A 16,270-nucleotide genomic window follows, 5' to 3' on the forward strand; every position below is an offset into this window, starting at 1 on the left:
CTGGTGCAGTATGTGGATGACATCTTGCTTGCTGCTCCTGACCCAGAAACATGTTTGGAAGCGACTAGGTTGGTATTATTGCGGTTGCTCGACTGTGGGTTCAAGGTTTCTAGGAAAAAGTTGCAGTGTGTCAAGTGTTACGTCACGTGTTTTTATTTATTCAATTATTTAATCAGGGACCATATGATGCATTACATCACATGGTTCCTGTATAGCGCTGAGGTATAGCGTTGACGGTACTTGAAAATTTTCAAGTACCATCCCTAGTTGGGCTTTTAAGTAAAAGTGATCAAAGGACCAACAACGCAGATAAAAACAGCACAAACAACATTAAAAACCAATAACCACCACCCACCCACGCACAATGACACAATCCACAGACACAGACAGACCTTATAGAATCATAGGTGGATACATTTTTGTTTTTCTTTCAGCCAGTACTTCATTTTTGCTGTTAAAGATTTTTTATCTGCTATCCTATTTATTTCATTTGGTAATGTGTTCCAGATGTGAAAGCCATCAGCTGGCGCCTACAACCAACTCCCATGTGAAGTTTTTCCTTGGTCTGGTGGGGTCATTCTGCATTTTTCTACTCTTTCAGTCCCCTTAACAGCTGCACCAGGAAGACGCAAACAAACAAGGTTCAGTGGTCAGCAGAATGCAAAAAGGCCTTTCAGAATTTGAAGGGCTCACTATGTGCTGAGTCTGTTCGATAGGCCTCATACCTTGCCCAACCTTTCACTGTCCTGACTGACACATCTGATGTGGGTATTTTGAGCACTTGTGATATCAGGTTACTTAAACTCATACCAACTGCATAAATCAGCTGGAAGCTTCTGAAGCATAATATATGGTATTGTTGGTGAAGAATAAGTACTATTAATTAAAAATAAATAACATATAATAACTGATTGCATAAGTATTCCCCTTCCTCCAATTGTCCTACATAATTCAACATATTTGCAGTCAATTAGTGCTAGAAGTCACACAGTTAGTAAAATGGAAAATATCTAAGAGCAGTGAATGTCATAAGTGGTTGTAGTATAGACACATTTGTATCTGGAAAGTTCAAATACTGGTGAATCAGTACTCCTGGATATAAATACACAACGGAAACAAAAGAATACTCCATAGAAAAAGTTTTTGAAGTCAGAGGATGTATAGAAGAAAATTTTCAAGTACCTGGATATTCCTTGGAGTATACATTTTCATATTTATTAATTTTAGATTCATCATTAATAAATGGAAGAAATATGGCACATATAAATCAGCCTCCAGTAATTTGTCTTCACACGCTGACACTAGAAGAAAAAGACTTATGAGGGAGGTCACCCATGACTCCTCTACAGAAGTTACAAGCTTTGGCAGCTGAGATAGGAGAGACTGTGCATACAGCAACTGCTGCCCAGAACATTCACCTGTTTCTTAGCTTCATGGGAAATGGGAAAAGAGAAAGCCACTGCTGAAAGAGTTGAGTAGAATTCACTAGAGGGTAACTGGAAGACTGAAGGCAACTGGAAGAAGGTTCTTCAGTTTGCTGAGAAAATTGAGCTTTTTGACCTCCAGTCTGGATGCTAGGTTTACCAGACACTGCACATCATCACAAACACACCATCCCTACCACTGAAGCACGGTGGTGGCAGCATCACGATGTGGGGATGCTTCTTAGCAACAGGCACTGGAAGCAAAGGTAGAGGGGGACATTCTGGAGGACTATCTGATGTGACTGCAAGAGAACTGCAACTTGGGAGATTTTTCTTCCAGTAAGACAACAGCCTGAAGCATCCAGAAAATGCTATACAGAAATGATAATTTGATTGGTTAGTTGAAAGAAAGAAAGAAAGAAAGAAAGAAAGAAAGAAAGAAAGAAAGAAAGAAAGAAAGAAAGAAAGAAAGAAAGAAAGAAAATATTGACATTACTTTGTCAAAATGTGTTTTCAAATTGGCATGATAGATTATTTCATTGTAAATTATTTTAATGTCTGGACACCTGTAGACATTTAATCATTAAAAAAAACAACTGATAATCAATGCTGAAAATGAATAAAATGGGAAAATATTCAAAGGGAGTGGAAACTTTTTGTAGGCATAACTACATCAGATTCCTTCTTCTGACCCACTTCATATTACATCCAGCTACCACTATTAGATTTGTTTCAGTTATTTCCTGTTTTATTTTGGTATTTCCTTTTGTGTGTTCGTTCTCATCCTTGTCTTAGGTGTCTTTACACTCCCTGGTCTTTGTTTGCTTTCCCATTTGTGTGATTACATACCTGGACCAAACGTGTTCTATGTGTGCATGATTGTCTTCCCTGCCCCAGTGTTTATTTATTTCTTTTTTTTCCTTTCCCCTTGTCTGCATTATCTTTCTAGCTGGCCACTGTATCCGATGACAGCATCGAAAAGATCTATGCACACACATTACACCTACAGCACTTAGTCACGGGGGAGGGAAAATGTATCTTTGTTAGGGAGCAAGGATAGAATAGCGGGGACAAGGGGTGTTACACATTTTTTTTGGGATTGGTGGGTGAATGGGGTCCGGCTGCTTATGGCCGAGGCTCTGTGCTGGGGAGTTCAATCTATAGCTATATTTCAACTAGTTGGGGAAAAAGCACTTGCGTTTCTTGGCCTTTTTTGACAGCGAGTGCTGCAAGTCAACATTTCAGTGAAATGGGACTTGCAGCGGGATTTTAATGTTGCGTCTGATTAATGCAGAGAGTGGAATATATTACTTTGGAAATGTTGTACATTTAAATGAATTGCATTTGATAAAGTTAAAAACAATATTTGGAGACAAGAGTCTGTGTTTCTATAGCTGCAGCTCTTCACACAGCTCTACGCTCGGGCGTGCGCCGCACGCTCGCATGCACGCTCGTCCGGTCTGGGCTGCCTGGTTGATCCTGCCAGTAGCATATGCTTGTCTCAAAGATTAAGCCATGCAAGTCTAAGTACACACGGCCGGTACAGTGAAACTGCGAATGGCTCATTAAATCAGTTACGGTTTTATAGACCTAAAAAAATGTGCAATACATAGTGTTAATATTCTTGGACACCCTGACCTAAATCATTGTAATCCATCAGTAAATTGTGATCCCTATGCCATACTGGACTAAAGGTCTGGGGCCTCATTTATAAAACATTGCATAGGATCCATACTAAAAGTTTGCGTACGCCGAAAATCTGAAATAGGCGTACACCAAAAAAATTAGGATTTAGAAACCTGTGCATACACACAGCTGTACGCAATTTCCCTTTATAAATCACACACCAGCTGGAAGATAGCGTAGGTGGATCCACCTCACATCCCGCCCACAACACATCCACATTTTACCATGAATGGTCAATGCAAAGTAACTCATGAATGTATCTGCATCTAAATAAGCTGCTGATCCACGGCATTTTACGCAGCGCCGGTCTGCAGTCTTTTTCCCCACACTGCTGTGCGTCAGGATGAATGAGTCATGTGTTGATCCAGGCCACCCTGCCCCTAAATTTGTTATGATCATGTCCGATGTACAAATAATTTGTACATTGATTGAATGTACATTTTTTTCGGTTCACATAGACAAATTCATCTTCACTCGGAGCCCTTACAGCAACATGAGTGCAGTCAGTTACGCCGATTACATTTGGGAAACCGGACATTGCTGCAAATTGCCGTTTAATGTTGGGCTGTTCACCCACAGTGGAAGGAAGCCTGATGTATTGACTGGTCATGTTTATAATGTCATCCAAAACAGCTGGCATTATTGTGCTGAGGGATGGTTGTGATATCCCAGACCTAAAGGACGTCATGTAACTGTATATCAGACCCAGATAGGATGTAGACAACAAATGTAACCTCATATATTCTTCATATACAACACATACCTGTCGGCCAATTCCCGCTGGAAGGAGCCGGTCGCCAGAAACCCCAGAGTGGTCAGCACCTGTGTCTGTACCGGGATGGCGTGGTTTTGGTGGGTGGGTCGGTCTAAGACAGGGCCCAGTTTAGCACATAGATCCAAGAGCATTGCTCTAGGGAATCTGAATCGGCTTATTAGCCAGTCATCATCATGGGCCAGGAAATCCCCGTGATCCCTAAAATCTCTCTCCATTCTAATCTACCATTTATATGACTTCCAGTGCATCCATTGTGCCACATTACTGGCTGTCACCCGCTATTTATCCGCTTGATCAGCGATTGGACTGATTGTCACATGCCTTGTCCCGATTAGTAATCAATCAGTGCCATCTACAGCTCTATATCATTTAAAGATGGAAGTTTGATATATGAACATAGTTCTGCAAATACAGTCGTAGGCCGAATGGCGCACTACAGGAACATCTACAACAATGAGGGTTTATGATTATTCGACTCTACAAGTCTAATATGTGATGACAATAAAGGTTTGAGATCAATCTGGCTTCAGTTCACCACTTCACCCTCTGGCACTGCCGTTCCCTCTGTCTCCAAAACGTGCGTAAGCAAGCATCAAGGTTGGCGCACCGGTACGCATATTCTCATGCCAAGTTTGTTTTAATAAATCACAACCTTTGCGTAGAAAGTGGTGTATGTAACTTTCTAGCCCTGTTTTGTGCGTACGCAAGCTTTATCCTCCTAAGACCCAAGCTTTGGTTTGGTTTGTATTTTAGTTTTTGTCTACTTACTTGGGATAAGGAGTAACCAATAAATATAGTAACTGGATAATATCTAATATCTGATTATTATGTTTATTACATTTACATTATATATATATATATATATATATATATATATATATATATATATGTGTATATATATATATATATATATATATATATATATATATATATACCATATACATATTTTACTAGATTTACATTGTTATTACTATTATTATTATTAGTAGTAGTAGTAGTAGAAACAGTAATATAAGCATTATATTACATATCATATACATATTGTAGGTCATGATTTCAAACACATTAGTGCCTTTCTACTACTCCACTCAGACAAACATAATATTCAGTTTAATTCACCCATATATTGCATGCAAGAACCTGTCCAATCATATTTTCTGCAAATGTTCTATAAATTCCCAAATGCAGTTGAAGGCTTTTCCCATATTGAATTAGGGTTACGGTTAGGATTAGGGTTAGGGCTAATGGCCATGATCTGCTCAGTGGTAGCAATGAGCTCAGTTCGATGCTTCCAAGAAGATGCTGAATGTGATTAGCATAGGTTTTCATCGTTGCCTCATGTTTTAACTCTGCAAGCTTCATATATAACTCAGAAGTGTTTGAAATGTATTGTTTACATCTTAAAGTTAGGTGAGAGACAAGTCAGATGTTCATCAGTATAGACATTTTATTTTAATATTCATAAAAAAACAGCAGTCATACAAACTGGCTTAAAATGTAAAATCAATCAGACTAAATCAAAATGTGAGCAGAGACAAACTGTCAGCCTGGCTTAATCTTGGGCTACATATGTTCTTGAACATGAAATAATAAACTGCAATTAATAGAGTGAAGTGTTCAATTTGAAGGCTTTGCTCAAATGGAAACAGATCTACGGTATTTGACAAGTTGCTCAGGGAGCAACGAATGTGGTAGAGGGCTTTTAAACAATTCATTTAGTAGAACTATGACTGAGCAGAAAAGTGATGAATTTCTTAGAATCAGACAGCATTTATTATCACTGTAGGCCAAAAACACACAACGACACTAGGAGTGTGAGTCCTTTGTGCTTAAAAACAGACATTCGCTCATACATACATCACATTCAGCAATTACTGACCATCTTCAACGTGATGAAAATAAATAATAATATTAAATACAAGCAAGACTCAACAAGTGAGTGCAATATTCCTGCAAGATTAATAAGTGCAATATTCCTCTAAAATGCACTGTAAGTAGCAGCAGTTGAGGTATCTAAGAATTTAGTGCCGAGATGACCAGAGGAAAAAACGATCTCTAAATCCTGTTCTTGTCATTGCTGGACAGTAGCTTCTGCCCGAGGGCAGAGGCAGAAACAGATTGTGACCAGGATTTGTGAAGTCGTTTATGTTTTGTTTCATATTTAATCAAACAGCTTGTGGTATCAGGCTAAGCTTCTTTTTTTGTTGATTGCAGCTGTGAACAGACGCGGTTCTCCCAATTTGCTGTATAACAATTAGCTCGCCTCTGCATGTCTTTCTTCTGCATAGCCCACATTCATGACCTGAGCTCTTCCTCTGTTGGTCTCTCTCCGATGTTACCACCAGACTGTCTGCCAAACATTGAATACTACAATGCTTTCAGTTTCTTACCCGCATTTCGTAGTTTACGGTTTCGAAGCACGGACACGATGACCAGCAGGTTTCCCAGGACATCGACAACGGTGGTGAAGATCAGCACGCTGGCCAGCGTCGTAATTGCCCAGGCAGGACGGGCTGCCCCCTGGCTTGGCTCCGGCCCATGTTCCGTCTGGTTTTTCAACAGCGACTCATCCTCGGGCATGTCCATGGCCGCTTTCTCCCTCTTCACACTCTGTGGTCGGTGTGACAGATCGCGGGCATGCTGCTTTCCAGTGACAGCCTAAAATGTCAGTTGTTTCATTCAGTGGCCACGGGTTTCCTCTGCACCGACACTGCGTCCAGCCGCACCACCTGCGTCAGAGTCCGTAGCCTTTCCGCTATATCGCTTCCATTTCACCCAGAGCGGACCTTGATGCAGAAAGTACAAAAGCCCAACACCTCCTATTATTTCCCCTTTGCCTCCCACTCGGCTTTTCCAGACTTCAAGCTCCTCTTCTCTGAGGAGCTTCCGCTTCATCGCTCCTCTTCTCTGCCTTCATACACACCTCCTCCCCCTCTCTTTCTGTCCGTCTCCTCCTCTTCCTTTCGTTATCGTTTATGGGACAAGAGGATTCCTCTTAGAGGAAGTCCCTTGCATTTCCTCTGGCATTCCGATGTCGTTTCGTTTCTGTAGTATACACTAGACCTTTTGTCTAGCTGTTTGATGCAAATAATTATTCGTCTGTTTTTTAACTGAGCTTTTGAGCTTGACGATTTTTTGAGTAAATCTCCACACATAACTTGGCATTATCGCGTATGTCTTCGTTTTTAAAATATTTTATTTCAATTTTTGGCTAATAATTGTATCAGGGATTTTTTGACATCCATTCTGATTTTGTTCTTGGAGCATGTGTATAAAGTTAGGCTTTATACACATGCTTCACTGACACACATCATAATGAGGCAGGAACTTTAGCACAGTCAGGTATCATGAAGAATAACCTGTAACCTGATCAAAAGCACTACTGATCAAAAGTTTAAGAACATCTCGATTTTTACATGTATTTGATGTCTTAATATAGGACCTCAGTTACATGCTGGGCAAGAAAAACAAGTTTTAATTTGTAGTCTTTACTCAAAATTATTTGTTCACAAAAACAAGAACCAAATTGTATGAATTCATTACTTTAGGTTAAATATACAAAAAAAAAACCCACATATGTGCTATATGTGGGTTTTTTTTTGTTGTATATTTAACCTAAAGTAATCCTGTTATATAATATATAACAGGATTACTTAAAATTATGTTATGCTCTAAGTCGTGTCTTTTCTTCAATTTCAACTATTTGAACTATTTTCATTTTAAATTTCGAATGAATACATTGCACTTTAATAAAATGGAGTGGGAAGAAATTAAACAAAACAATTCAACATTCCAGAATATTTTGTTGCTGACAACACAATGCAGCACTAAACTAAAAGACAAGTAAAACAGGAAGTTAATCATAACGAGACAATTCCCGGACGCGGAAATCGTGGGAGGGGCTCGGGATGTGTGCATGTCCGGAGCTGGGCAGGAGAGAGTTATTTTTTGGTCCGTCACAGGCTTTTATTTTGAAATTGTGCTGTGCTTTTATTTTGAAAGGCAGAGACAGGAAGATCTCAACTGGTCAAAATTTGGATTGAAGTTACTGTAAAGGCTGTGTGAAGCTGAGATGTTTAACTGGCATTTCCAGTCTGTCGCAGGCTTTTATTTAGAAATTGTGCTGTGCATTTATTTTGAAAGGCAGAGAAAGGAAGATCTCACCTGGTCAACATTTGGATTGGAGTTACTCTAAAGCAGGGGTGTCAAACTCAGTTCCTGGAGGTCAACTGTCTTCTATGTTCTAGATGTTTCCTCCTTACCACACACCTGATTCAAATGATTAGCTATCATTAAGCTCAGCAAAAGCCTGATAACGAGCCTGATCATTTGAATCAGGTGTGTTGGAACTGAGTTTGACACCCCTGCTCTAAAGGCTGTGTGAAGCTGAGAGGTTAAACTGATTTTCAGGCTGAAATGCAGCTTCTGTGGAGGTATTGGGTGTGAAGGTGGGTGTGGCACTCCAATGAGTCTGTGTGTGTGCGTGGGACCATGCCTGCGCGTGTGTAAGGGCGGTTGCTATGGGCCCCATAGCAACGGTGCCTGCCACAGACAGCAAAAAAGTGCTTCTCAGCAGCAGCGCGCAACGTCTCGTTCTGGCGCTAACTGTGGGCTAACCGTGAATGCTAGTTGAAAACCGAAATGACCGTGAGCGAGAGGAAGGCTGTGGCTTTTCATAAATGTAATTATTTTCCAAATATTGTGAGAAATGACCGAGTTACAGCGATTTAAAAAACACTGTCCCTCCATGAGGCAGATGATTCAGTTTACATTGGTTCTTATGGAGAGAACGGTGTGACTTTGGTCTAAACTGCTGCCTGCCATATCACTTCAAAAAGAGCTAGGCCTTCAAACTTGGATTCATTTGAATCCCAGGAAAATTGTTTACAATCTGACCAAATTTCATTCCCCTAACATTTATCGTTTGGTCGTGAGGGCGATGCGATCGTGAAATTTTCAGGCGAATTTTTCACCTCTCCTCCACTCTACCAACTGACATGCCGCACTCTAACCAGAGCAGATTTTGAAAATTTTCACTTTTTTGAGGACTCACTGATCAAAAACTGTCAATCTCAGCCAGACATAAAATATATTCCTGCGGAGACAAGAAAAATCACTGCGTTTTGATGGTTAAATGAAGTTTCTCAGTGAACGTATGGCGAAGCAGTGGCGTTTGGAAAAAAGTGAATTTTTTTTGTCGATTTTTTTCACTCCCCATTCATTTCCTATGGGACTTTTTTCGCAGTTTTTTGCCAATAATTCTGCGAAAAAATGACGAATTTCTTAGAAAAGTCATAGCCCGGGATTCCCGATGAAGCCGCACGTTTTGATATATAATTTGTTTTGGTTTTCTCAAAGCCCTAGGACGAGTTAGCGACCGAAAAACGGCGGAAACGTGAATAATAAAACGGAACTAGACAATTCCCGCACGCGGAAATCGTGGGAGGGGCTCGGGATGTGTGCATGTCCTGGAGGCGTATTTCGGCGTTTTCCGGTCCGTTATAGGCTTTTATTTTGAAATTGTGCTGTGATTTCAGTTTGAAAGGCAGAGACAAGAAGATCTCACCTGGTCAAAAGTTGAATTGGAGTTCCTCTAAAGGCTGTGTGAAGCTGAGAGGTTAAATTGGCGTTTTCCGGTCAGTCACCAGCTTTATTTTGAAATTGTGCTGTGCTTTTATTTTGAAAGACAGAGACAGGAAGATCTCACCTGGTCAAAATTTGGATTGGAGTTACTGTAAAGCAGGGGTGTCAAATTCAGTTCCTGGAGGTCCACTATCCTCTATGTTCTCGATGTTTCCTTCTGACAACACACCTGATTCAAATGATTAGCGATCATGAAGCTCAGCAGAAGCCTGATAACGAGCCTGATCATTTGTATCAGGTGTGTTGGAACTTAGTTTGACACCCCTGCTCTAAAGGCTGTGTGAAGCTGAGAGGTTTAACTGGAGTTTCCAGTCTGTTGCAGGCTTTTATTTTGAAATTGTGCTGTGCTTTTATTTTGAAAGTCAAAGACAGGAAGATCTCACCTGGTCAACATTTGGATTGGAGTTACTCTAAAGCAGGGGTGTCAAACTCAGTTCCTGGAGGCCCACTATCCTCTTTGTTCTAGATGTTTCCATCTTACATCATAAAGCTCAGCAGAAGCCAGATAACGAGCCTGATCATTTGAATCAGGTGTGTTGGAACTGAGTTTGACACCCCTGCTGTAAAGGCTGTGTGAAGCTGAGAGGTTGAACTGATTTTCAGGCTGAAATGCAGCTTCTGTGTAGGTATTGGGTGTGAAGGTGGGTGTGGCACTCCAATGAGTCTGTGTGTGTGCGTGCGGCCATGCCTGCGCGTGTGTAAGGGCGGTTGCTATGGGCCCCATAGCAACGGTGCCTGCCACAGACAGCAGAAAAGTGCTTCTCAGCAGCAGCGCGCAACGTCTCGTTCTGGCGCTAATTGTGGGCTAACCGTGAATGCTCGCTGAAAACTAAAATGACCGTGAGCGAGAGGAAGGCCGTGGCTTTCCATAAATGTAATTATTTTCAAATATTGTGAGAAATGACCGAGTTACAGCGATTTAAAAACACTGTCCCTCCATGAGGCAGATGATTCAGTTTACATTGGTTCTTATGGAGAGAACGGTGCGACTTTGGTCTAAACTGCTGCCTGCCATTTCACTTCAGAAAGAGCTAGGCCTTCAAACTTGGATTCATTTGAATCCCAGGAAAATTGTTTACAATCTGACCAAATTTTATTCCCCTAACATTTATCGTTTGGTCGTGAGGGCGATGCGATCGTGAAATTTTCAGGCGGATTTTTCTCCTCTCCTCCACTCTACCAACTGACATGCCGCACTCTAACCAGAGCAGATTTTGAGAATTTTCACTTTTTTGAGGACTCACTGATCAAAAACTGTAAATCTCAGCCAGACATAAAATACATTCCTGCGGAGACAAGAAAAATCACTGCGTTTTGATGGTTAAATGAAGTTTCTAGGTGAACGTATGGCGAAGCAGTGGCATTTGGAAAAAAGTGGATTTTTTAAGCCGATTTTTTTCACTCCCCATTCATTTCCTATGGGACTTTTTTCGCAGTTTTTTGCGAATAATTCTGCGAAAAAATGACGAATGTCTTAGAAAGTCATAGCCCGGGATTCCCGATGAAGCCGCACGTTTTGATATATAATTTGTTTTGGTTTTCTCAAAGCCCTAGGACGAGTTAGCGACCGAAAAACGGCGGAAACGTTAATAATAAACTAGACAATTCCGCTGATGCCGGAAATCGTGGGAGGGGCTCGGGATGGGTGCATGTCCGGAGCAGCGCAGGAGAGGCAAGGATCTTTCACCTGGTCAAATTGATGAGACTGTAGGTGTGTGAAGCTAGTTAAACTGGCAAATTGTGCTGTGCTTTTATTTTGAGAGGAAGAGACAGGAAGACTCACCTGGTCAAAATTTGGATTGGAGTTACTCATAAAGGCTGTGTGAAGCTGAAGAGGTTTCACATCGTCGCAGCTATTTGAAATTGTGCTGTAGCTTATATTTGAAAGGCAGAGACAGGAAGATCTCACCTGGTCAAAATTTGGATTGGAGTTACTCAAAAGGCTGTGTGAAGCTGAGAGGTTTAACTGGCAAATTGTGCTGTAAAGTAATTTTAAAAGGCAGAGAGACCAGGCAAATTGGAATCACTCTAACCTGAGCTCGATAACGAGCCCTTTATTTGATTGGTAGTGTTTGGAGTTGACACCCTCTTATAAGGCTGGTGTGTGAAGCTGAGAGTTTAACTGGATTTCAGTCTGTCGCAGGCTTTTATTTTGAAATTGTGCTGTGCTTTTACTTTGAAAGGCAGAGACAGGAAGCTCTCACCTGGTCAAAATTTGGATTGGAGTTACTGTAAAGCAGGGGTGTCAAACTCAGTTCCTGGAGGACCACTATCCTCTGTATTCTAGATGTTTCCTTCTTACAACAAGCCTGATAACGAGCCTGATCATTTGAATCAGGTGTGTTGGAACTGAGTTTGACACCCCTGCTCTAAGGCTGTGTGAAGCTGAGAGGTTGAACTGATTTTCAGGCTGAAATGCAGCTCCTGTGGAGGTATTGGGTGTGAAGGTGGGTGTGGCACACCAATGAATCTGTGTGTGTGCGTGCGGCCATGCCTGCGCGTGTGTAAAGAGCGGTTGCTATGGGCCCCATAGCAACGGTGCCTGCCACAGACAGCAAAAAAGTGCTTCTCAGCAGCAGCGCGCAACATCTCGTTCTGGCGCTAATTGTGGGCGAACCGTTAATGGTAGCTGAAAACTCAAAATGACCGTGAGCGAGAGGAAGGCTGTGGCTTTCCATAAATGTAATTATTTTCCAAATCTTGTGAGAAATGACCGAGTTACAGCGATTTAAAAAACACTGTCCCTCCATGAGGCAGATGATTCAGTTTACATTGGTTCTTATGGAGAGAACGGTGCGACTTTGGTCTAAACTGCTGCCTGCCATTTCACGTCAGAAAGAGCTAGGTCTTCAAACTTGGATTCATTTGAATCCCAGGAAATTGTTACAATCTGACCAAATTCATTCCCCTAACATTTATAGTTTGGTCGTGAGGGCGATGCGATCGTGAAATTTTCAGGCGAATTTTCACCTCTCCTCCACTCTACCAACTGACATGCCGCACTCTAAACAGAGCAGATTTTGAAAATTTTCACTTTTTTGAGGACTCACTGATCAAAAACTGTAAATCTCAGCCTGACAGAAAATACATTCCTGCGGAGACAAGAAAAATTACTGCGTTTTGATGGTTAAATGAAGTTTCTAGGTGAACGTATGCGAAGCAGTGGCTTTGGAAAAAAGGGGATTTTTGAGCCGATTTTTTCGGTCCCCATTCATTTCCTATGGGACTTTTTGGCAGTTTTTTGCGAATAATTCTGCGAAAAAATGACGAATGTCTTAGAAAAGTCATAGCCCGGGATTCCCGATGAAGCCGCACGTTTTGATATATAATTTGTTTTGATTTTCTCAAAGCCCTAGGACGAGTTAGCGACCGAAAAACGGCGGAAACGTGAAGAAAATATAATAATAAACGCAGCAGGAGAACAATAGTGGCTCGTGGCTTCGCCACGAGCCACTCTCCTCCCATTGCTTTGCAATGGAGAGGAGAGTGGCTCGTGCCGAAGCCCGAGCCCCTAATAAACGCAGCAGGAGAACAATAGTGGCTCGTGGCTTCGCCACGAGCCACTCTCCTCCATTGCTTTGCAATGGAGAGGAGAGTGGCTCGTGCCGAAGCCCGAGCCCCTAATAATAAACGCAGCAGGAGAACAATAGTGGCTCGTGGCTTCGCCACGAGCCACTCTCCTCCATTGCTTTGCAATGGAGAGGAGAGTGGCTCGTGTCGAAGCCCGAGCCCCTAACTAGACAATTCCCGCTGGTGCGGAAATCGTGGGAGGGGCTCGGGATGGGTGCATGTCGGGAGAGGCGTATTTATTGTCAAGGCTGTGTGAAGCTGAGAGGTTTAACTGGCGTTTTCCGGTCTGTCGCAGGCTTTTATTTTGAAATTGTGCTGTGCTTTTATTTTGAAAGGCAAAGATAGGAAGATCTCACCTGGTCAAAGTTTGGATTGGAGTTACTGTAAAGGCTGTGTGAAGCTGAAGGTTAACTGGAGTTTTCAGTCCGTCGCAGGCTTTTATTTGAAATTGTGGTGGGCTTTTATTTTGAAGGAGAGACAGGAAGATCTCACCTGGTCAAAATTTGGATTGCAGTTACTGTAAAGGGCTGTGTGAAACTGTGAAGTTTAACTGGCAAATTGTGCTGTGTTTTTATTTTGAAAGGCAGAGACAGGAAGATCTCACCTGGTCAAAATTTGGATTGGAGTTACTGTGAAGGCTGTGTGAAGCTGAGAGGTTTAACTGGCGTTTCCAGTCCGTCACAGGCTTTAATTTTAAAATGTGCTGTGCTTTTATTTTGAAAGGCAGAGATGGGAAAATCTCACCTGGTCAAAATTTGGATTGGAGTTACCCCAAAGCAGGGGTGTCAAACTCAGTTCCTGGAGGTCCACTATCCTCTGTGTTCTAGATGTTTCCTTCTTATAACACACCTGATTCAAATGATAGGCTATCATGAAGCTCAGCAGAAGCCTGATAACGAGCCTGATCATTTGAATCAGGTGTGTTGGAACTGAGTTTGACACCCCTGCTCTAAAGGCTGTGTGAAGCTGAGAGTTTGAACTGATTTTTCAGGCTGAAATTCAGCTTCTGTTCAGGTATTGGGCGTGAAGGTGGGTGTGGCACACCAATGAGTCTGTGTGTGTGCGTGGGAGCATGCCTGCGCGTGTGAAGGGCGGTTGCTATGGCCCCCATAGCAACGGTGCCTGCCACAGACAGCAAAAAAGTGCTTCTCAGCAGCAGCGCGCAACGTCTCGTTCTGGCGCTAATTGTGGGCTAACCGTGAATGCTAGCTGAAAACTGAAATGACCGTGAGCGAGAGGAAGGCTGTGCTTTCCATAAATGTAATTATTTTTCAAATATTGTGAGAAATGACCGAGTTACAGCGATTTAAAAAACACTGTCCCTCCATGAGGCAGATGATTCAGTTTACATTGGTTCCTATGGAGAGAACGGTGCGACTTTGGTCTAAACTGCTGCCTGCCATTTCTCTTCAGAAAGAGCTAGGTCTTCAAACTTGGATTCATTTGAATCCCAGGAAAATTGTCTACAATCTGACCAAATTTCATTCCCCTAACATTTATCGTTTGGTCGTGAGGGCGATGCGATCTTGAAATTTCAGGCGGATTTTTCTCCTCTCCTCCACTCTACCAACTGACATGCCGCACTCTAACCAGAGCAGATTTGAGAATTTCACTTTTTTGAGGACTCACTGATGAAAAAGTATAAATCTCAGCCTGACATAAAATACATTCCTGCGGAGACAAGACGAATCCCTGCGTTTTGATGGTTAAATGAAGTTTCTAGGTGAACGTATGGCGAAGCAGTGGCGTTTGGAAAAAAGTGGATTTTTTCAGCCAATTTTTTTCCGTCCCCATTCATTTCCTATGGGACTTTTTTCGCAGTTTTTTGCGAATAATTCTGCGATTAAATGACGAATGTCTTAGAAAAGTCATAGCACACTATTCCCGATGAAGCCGCACATTTTGATATATAATTTGCTTTGGTTTTCTCAAAGCCCTAGGACGAGAAGCGAATCGAAAAACGGCGGAAACGTGAAAAATAAAATGGAACTAGACAATTCCCGCTCGCGGAAATCGTGGGAGGGGCTCGGGATGTGTGCATGTCCGGAGCTGGGCAGGAGAGGAGTATTTTTGGTCAGTCGCAGGCTTTTATTTTGAAATTGTGCTGTGCTTTTGTTTTGAAAGGCAGAGACAGGAAGATCTCACCTGGTCAAAATTTGAATTGGAGTTACTCTAAAGGCTGTGTGAAGCTGAGAGGTTTAACTGGCAAATTGTGCTGTGCTTTTATTTTGAAAGGCAGAGACAGGAAGATCTCACCTGGTCAAAATTTGGATTGGAGTTATTGTAAAGGCTGTGTGAAGCTGAGAGGTTTAATAGGTGTTTCAGGCCCATCGCAGGCTTTTATTTTGAAATCGTGCAGTGCTTTTATTTTGAAAGGGAAAGACAGGAAGATCTCACCTGGTCAACATTTGGATTGGAGTTACTCTCAAGCAGGGGTGTCAAACTCAGTTCCTGGAGGTCCACTAGCCTCTATGTTCTCGATCTTTCCCTCTTCCAACACACCTCATTCAAATGATCAGCTCATCATCATGCTCAGCAGAAGCCTGATAACGAGCCTGATCATTTGAATCAGGTGTGTTGGAACTGAGTTTGACACCCCTGCTCTAAAGGATGTGTGAAGCTGAGAGGTTGAACTGGCGTTTCCAGCCTGTCGCAGGCTTTTATTTTGAAATTGTGCTGTGCTTTTATTGTGAGAGGCAGAGACAGGAAGATCTCACCTGGTCAACATTTGGATTGGAGTTACTGTAAAGTCTGTGTGAAGCTGACAGGTTAAACTGGCGTTTTCTGGTCCGTCACAGACTTTTATTTTGAAATTTTGCTGTGCTTTTATTTTGAAAGGCAGAAACAGGAAGATCTCACCTGGTCAACATTTGGATTGGAGTTACTCTAAAGCAGGGGTGTCAAACTCAGTTCATGGAGGTCCACTATCCTCTATGTTTTACATGTTTCCCTCTTCCAACACACCTGTTTCAAATAATCAGGTCATCATCAAGCTCAGCAGAAGCCTGATAACGAGCCTGATCATTTGAATCAGGTGTGTTGGAACTGAGTTTGACACCCCTGCTCTCAAGGCTGTGTGAAGCTGAGAGTTTGAACTGATTTTCAGGCTGAAATGCAGCTTCTGTGTAGGTATTGGGTGTGAAGGTGGGTGTGGCACACCAATGAGTCTGTG

The 16,270-nt window shown here is 42.1% G+C and overlaps 1 protein-coding gene and 1 long non-coding RNA gene across 3 annotated transcripts in view; one reads left to right on the top strand and one right to left on the bottom strand.

Moving 5' to 3' along the window:
• LOC110972868 (uncharacterized) overlaps positions 1 to 6,923 on the bottom strand; it is a 43,739-nt gene extending 36,816 nt beyond the window's left edge. Inside the window, exon 1 of the long non-coding RNA XR_007946449.1 lies at positions 6,276 to 6,923. This is a non-coding gene — a long non-coding RNA (uncharacterized LOC110972868). The remainder of the gene's footprint in view (positions 1 to 6,275) is intronic.
• LOC127537039 (NACHT, LRR and PYD domains-containing protein 3-like) overlaps positions 1 to 16,270 on the top strand; it is a 246,767-nt gene that overhangs the window by 101,373 nt on the left and 129,124 nt on the right. The gene's annotated exons all lie outside the window — the stretch shown is intronic.

This window comes from Acanthochromis polyacanthus, chromosome 14 (assembly GCF_021347895.1).
Source record: "Acanthochromis polyacanthus isolate Apoly-LR-REF ecotype Palm Island chromosome 14, KAUST_Apoly_ChrSc, whole genome shotgun sequence".
Classification (NCBI taxonomy): domain Eukaryota; kingdom Metazoa; phylum Chordata; class Actinopteri; family Pomacentridae; genus Acanthochromis; species Acanthochromis polyacanthus.